Here is a 6,642-nt window from a genome sequence, read left to right as displayed (position 1 = left end):
TGTAGCAGAGGGGAGGGGCTGTGGGGGTGTAGCAGAGGGGAGGGGCTGTGGGGGTGTAAGCAGAGGGGAGGGGCTGTGGGGGTGTAAGGAGAGGGGAGGGGCTGTGGGGGTGTAAGCTGAGGGGAGGGGCTGTGGGGGTGTAAGCTGAGGGGAGGGGCTGTTGGGGTGTAAGCTGAGGGGAGGGGCTGTGGGAGTGTAGACTGAGGGGAGGGGCTGTGGGGTGTAAGCTGAGGGGAGGGGCTGTGGGGGTGTAAGCTGAGGGGAGGGGCTGTAGGGAGGGGCTGCAAGGACGGGGATCAATTTGAATGTGGTTAGAATCGATGCTTAAGCTCACGCACTAAATGCATCTTATGCCGCATAAAAACCGGAGGAAGGGCCTTTGCTATTGATGCCCCCAGGGTCTGGAATGCTATTGCCAATAAACTGCAACTTGAATCACTACCAATGAGATCTTCACTCAAAACTGCTCTAGAGGAGTTGTACACCCCTAGCTGCCACTGCTATTCAGTGGCCTAAAATAAAATAAAATGTTTCGCTCCGGATGACCGCTGCAAAGTATTTTCTGTATTTTGATTTAGTGTGCTGATCTTAAAGGTGCATTAAAAAATGTGATACTCCGACTGATGCTCCTGTTGTTGTGGAGTGACTCATGCAGCCAGCTGTGGCTCTAGGGTTTGGTGTTACGTGTTATTTATCTAGTTTATTGCAAAAAAAAAATCGGTCACAGTTCCTATGATCACTGTTACATTGCATTTATGGCTTTATTTTGGTGATTTCTAAAAGTTTTTTGGTTTGGCCATGTTTTTGTTTTGTTGTAGTACGGAGTTAGACTGATGGCCTTAATCTAAGTTGTCTTGTGGTTGTTGTTTGACTTGCATCCCACTGGGGATACTCCGACTGATGCTCCTGTTGTTTGTGGAGTGACTCATGCAGCCAGCTTTGGCTCTAGGGTTTGGTGTTACATGTTATTTATCTAGTTTATTGTAAAAAAATCGGTCAGTTCCTATGATCACTGTTACATTGCATTTATGGCTTTATTTTGGTGATTTCTAAAAGTTTTTTGGTTTGGCCATGTTTTTGTTTATTGTAGTACGGAGTTAGACTGATGGCCTTAATCTAAGTTTTCTTGTTGTTGTTTGACTTGCATCCCACTGGGATTTTTGCACACAGCGTTGGTGTACGGTGCTATTTCAGGAATATTTTGATGTTTTTTTCCTGGATTTTATGTTTGCACAGTCACATAGTCACTTTTAGATGTTTTCTTGCTCATGTTTTTGTTTTTTTGTTTGTTGCGGTTGCACCCAATTCAAGAGCCGAATGGCTCACAGGGCAATACCTAATAAATGAAACTATGAAATGAAACTATGAGCTAAATGGACAAACGTGCGTTTAGAGTATTTGGTTGCTATCAATTTCCACGTGATAAGCCAACTTCATTTGTGGCCAGGTCGCTTCTGAAAAAGCTCATAAGCTTTAGCGGCTTTACTTGGTAAAATAAAATAAAATAGGTAAACTTTTTTTATTAATTTGCTCACCGTTCCTATACTTTGCACTCCTATCGTGTTTTTGTATTTTTGTTGCAACGTTCTGACCCACCCCGACTGATTCTGGGATGCGCAGCTCAAGAATGAATTAACATAAAATGTTCAGGATGGCAATTTGGAAAATAATCCTGAAATATAACCATGCTTGAAGACAGTTGAACACGTAGCAAGGCTTTCGTGACCAATAATATCCATAATACAGGGGTTTTGGGTTAGATCGCGTAAATATAAACACGCCGTTAACTCGCCATTTAGTAAGGGGGTTTCACGTGTACAGAGCATGCCAATTCGTTACTAATACAGCACACCGGTGTATTGGAGAGCCCAGCCACAACATTTACAATCTGAGCACGACGTTTCGCCAGAATTTATAACTAGCTTCATCAGGCGACAGCCAGATTTGTGGACAACTTGGACTTAGATTGTAAATGTTGTGGCTTGGCTCTCCAACACACCGGTGTGCTGTACTAGTACGTTTTTATTAACGGAGTATTATCGCTATGTTTCCTGAATTGCAGTTGTAGCATCCCGTTCTATACATTTGTGTTTGAACACCGATGCCTTATTGCGCGAGTGGACTTTTCACAAGCTGTTTGCGCAGACACGAACTTTCACAAACACGGAATGATGATGCTTCTTTCAAGCATTCTCATACGGTATTTTAAACATGATAAAATAATTAAAAAAATGATGCTAAAAATGTGTATATATATACTTGGGGAATTGCAGAACCCGTGTGCTAATTGGTCACGATTTTTTTCTACAAATTTGTTGAATGATTTTTTTTTATTACGATGAAGCAATATCGGCTGCGAAAACCTACGTCTTAAAAAGTCGACGTTTTAAAGTCTTACATGAACAATACTGCGATTTAAATCAATCTGCAATTGAACATTCTGGCGGGACCCCGGGGTTCCATAAGCCCCCGGCTCTCGCATTAACATATATTATAACGAGCCATTTGCCCGTCCAAGGACAGGTGTATTGCAGTAAATCTGAAACTTGCAATGCGAAAAGCAGAACGCGACGTGATATTCATTGCATCAATTCGTGTGCAATTTGAAAGGGCGCGGTAACACATACCTATTTCATTTTAAGGTTATAATCCCTTGTTCATCACGACGTCCTTTTTACTTCGATGTCTCAACAACAGCGTCACGTAGATCACGTGATGTGAGGGTTCTGCCTTTGTAGTGAGGGTTGTCAGTTGACGCCGAGGAGGGGGGAGGAGGCGCCTCGCCCCCCATGTGGAGTGACGTCACCCGCTAATTATATTGAATGGGGGGGGGGGTGTCCATTTGGAGGACGTCACCTTACAATGATTATTAATGAGGGGGGCTGTTCGATGTGGAATGACGTCACCTGCTCATGATTATTAATGGAGAGGTTGCTCCACGTGGAGTGACGTCACCTGCTCATGATTATTAATTAAGGGGGGTCCATGTGGAGGACGTAACCTGCTCATGATTATTAATGTGGGGGGGCTGATCAACGTGGAGTGACGTCACGAGCGTTGCACACAGACATTCTTGGCACCTGCTTCGGCAGCCCTCACCTGATGACGATTGCTTGTGTTGCGATCGAAACGTCGTGATATTGTGATTATTTTTATTATTCTAGATTTGAAGCTTTCGTGACTGCAAGGATCCATACTCTTTGGTTCTATTCGGTTAAGTCACGTAGTAGGTAAAAAATTAAAACAACAAAAATCACGACGTTTCGGCCACAACACAAGTGGCCTTCATTGTGGCTGAAACGTCGTGATTTTTGTTGTTTGAATTTTTTACCTACGTGACTTTACCGAATAGAACCAAAGAGTATTTTTTTTATTATTTTTCTATCTACGTGGCTTTACCGGGGGGGGGCGGCGGGGGGGGTGATGTCCATTTGGAGGACGTCACCTGCTCATTAATATTAATGAGGGGGGGTTGATCGATGTGGAATGACGTCACGAGCGTTAAGGACAGACATTCCTGGGTGATTATAGTATAGTAGGTATGTACACAAAAAGTGAAGGATATGGTGGCAAATGTTTATTGTTAAACTATGCCTTTAAAACTGAAAACTACTTACCTGCAGTACCTTCATTTAAATTTCACCATTGAAAAAATAACGTATGTGGGGACTATGGCTTAACCGCTAAAAAAACCTATCTGCACAGATACATACGGACAAGAGAAGTATTATCAAACAGGAGGAATTAACGGTGCAACGTATCTCATCTGTTAAATATCTGCAGGTAAGGGGCCGTCCATAAATGACGTCACGCGATTTTGGACGATTTTTGACCCCCCCCCCTCGTCACATGGCGTCACAAAAAGTCAGACCCCCCCTCAAATATGACGTCACAAAGCTCTGCCCCCCCCAAAACCATATTTCCATTTTGAAAATAAATCATGCTTCAAATCGCTTTAAACTATTGTCATTGTAGTGCGTATTCAATGTGGCGCTGCACTCTGATGTTGTAGGAGTCTTGTTATAACAATTAGTGTTGTCATAACAATTCTATATTTATTTAAAGTTGCGCATTTTCATGTGACGTCACATTTCTCAACCCCCCCCCACCTACTCGTCACACATCGTCACAAATGTCTGACCCCTCCCCCACCCCCCCAGGTGCGTGACGTCATTTATGAACGGCCCCTAATAGGATTGCCATCGATTGATCCTAGCTGCAGACATTGGTAGGTCACAAATAATAATGAAGATAAGAGAGCAGTTTCACTGCATTACGCATACCGTTATGACAACTAAAGTTCTTAAGTCGTGTACGCAGTTTAAGCAGCTTTGGATAAGACTTATTATGATCCTGCCCATACCCGAACATGGACTGCATTCGCTCGTTCAGCTCTTCTGCTGCTGAGCTTGGACACGACAACAACACAACGATCCGCGCCATGCGGGTCGCAGCGTTTATGCCCGCGGTGGGACGGAATCTATTAATCGATCTGATATGACGGGAGATCGATTAATCGATCAGTGTCAATCAGACAACGGGAGCGTGGAGTTGCCGCTGCGAAGGAGGCTCGAACTGCGCATGCGCTAGGGGGAGGGGGCACTGGGGGTGGGGTGGGGGGGGAGATTGCGGGGTTCGAGCTCGCAGTGCGCATGCGTCAAGAGTTGGGGCAGCGGTGGGGTGGAGTTTGGGCTTGGGGGGCGGGGCAGGGGCTAAGCCGCGCAGTGCGCATGCGCTGAGGGGAGGGGCAAGTGGGGCGTTTCGGGAGGGGTGTGGCATTGTCCGTCTGAGGAATCGATGATGATTAATCGGTACACGGATAACATTCGATTCCTACTCGATCGACGTGCAGGGACTCCTCTACTTACGAACATTCGACTTGCGAACTTTCAGAGATACGAACAAACATCCGTATGTCCAGTTGCCTGTTCGGACTGAGAGTCGTAAGTTAAACCGCCGCGCAGTAGATGGCAGTGGTGGCATCTACATCTACAGAACGTGAAGAACCAGTGGCATCTACATCTGCAGAACGTGAAGAACAAGTGGCATCTACATCTGCAGAAGGTGAAGAACCAGTGGCATCTATATCTGCAGAACGTGAAGTCCCAGTGACATCTACGTCTGCAGAACATGAAGAACCAGTTGGCATCTACGTCTGCAGAACGTGAAGAACCAGCGACATCTACATCTGCAGAAGGTGAAGAACCAGTGGCATCTACGTCTGCAGAACATGAAGATTCAGTGGCATCTACATCTGCAGAACGTGAAGAACCAGTGGCATCTACGTCTGCAGAACGTGAATAACCAGCGGCATCTACATATGCAGAACGTGAAGACCCAGTGGCATCTACATCTGCAGAACATGAAGAGCCAGTGACATCTACATCTGCAGAAGATGAAGAACCAGTGGCATCTACATCTGCAGAACATGAAGAACCAGTGGCATCTACATCTGCGGAAGGTGAAGAACCAGTGGCATCTACATCTGCAGAACATGAAGAACCAGTGGCATCTACATCTGCAGGTTAAGAACCAGTGGCATCTACATTTGCAGAACGTGAAGAACCAGTGGCATCTACGTCTGCAGAACGTGAAGAACCAGCGGTATCTACATCTGCAGAACATGAAGAACCAGTGGCATCTACATCTGCAGAACATGAAGAGCCAGTGACATCTACATCTGCAGAAGGTGAAGAACCAGTGACATCTACATCTGCAGAAGGTGAAGAACCAGTGGCATCTACATTTGCAGAACGTGAAGATATAGTGGTATCGACGTCTGCAGAATGTGAAGAATCAGTGGCATCTACATTTGCAGAACGTGAAGAACCAGTGGCATCTACAGCTACAGGAGATTATACAACTTTTAAAGGCTTTTCCCAGTGTTTAGTGTCCATGCCGTACAACGTGTTTGGAATCGACAGGAGTAAAGTTGGACTTATGAACAAATCGACTTACGAACATACCTCTGGAACCTAACTCGTTCGTAAGTAGAGGAGTCGCTGTATCCACTTATAAATAGTACGCACAAGAATAAATTCTCTAGATTTATCGATCATATTATTTGATATTTCTAAACACATTACTGCGCCACACACACACACAGAGTACATCCAAAGGAGAGGAATGCGTTGAGCTATCATTTGCCGCAAGGTCGTTTCTGAAAAATAAGTTAATACATCAGTGGGCTCCACGTGGTAAGATCCAAAACATTTTAATTCCATTTTTATGTTTTTTGTGTAGTGATCTGTTTATCTTTCCTACACTTTGCACTCCCTATCGAGTTTTTTTTTATTGTTTGTTGTAACGTTCTGACCCCGTGTTCCTACTGCACATCTGTTAAAAAAGAGCTTTATAGCTAATCGGATTCCTCCTGCAGTATAGATAGAAATTCTGATTTCTGGACGATCATATCGAGTCATGTAGAGAAGTGAGCTGAACAGAAGCAGCACTTGGACAATAAGGAAGGCCTTCGTCCAGCAGTTGATAGACCATGGGTTATTAAACGTTTAGTTCATTTAGTAAATTATTTTAAAAATGTATTTATAATATAATCATTTTTATGCTGAGTGCCTGCTGCTGCTGCTGTGATATCCTTGATAAAAAAAAAGCCGCTATATAAATATAATTATGGCTAACGAT

This window comes from Petromyzon marinus, chromosome 45 (assembly GCF_048934315.1).
Source record: "Petromyzon marinus isolate PM22_M1 ecotype Great Lakes invasive population chromosome 45, UKy_Petmar_22M1.pri1.0, whole genome shotgun sequence".
In the NCBI taxonomy this organism is placed as follows: domain Eukaryota; kingdom Metazoa; phylum Chordata; class Hyperoartia; order Petromyzontiformes; family Petromyzontidae; genus Petromyzon; species Petromyzon marinus.
The sequence above is the reverse complement of the archived record's forward strand: the minus strand, read 5'-3'. Positions refer to the sequence as shown.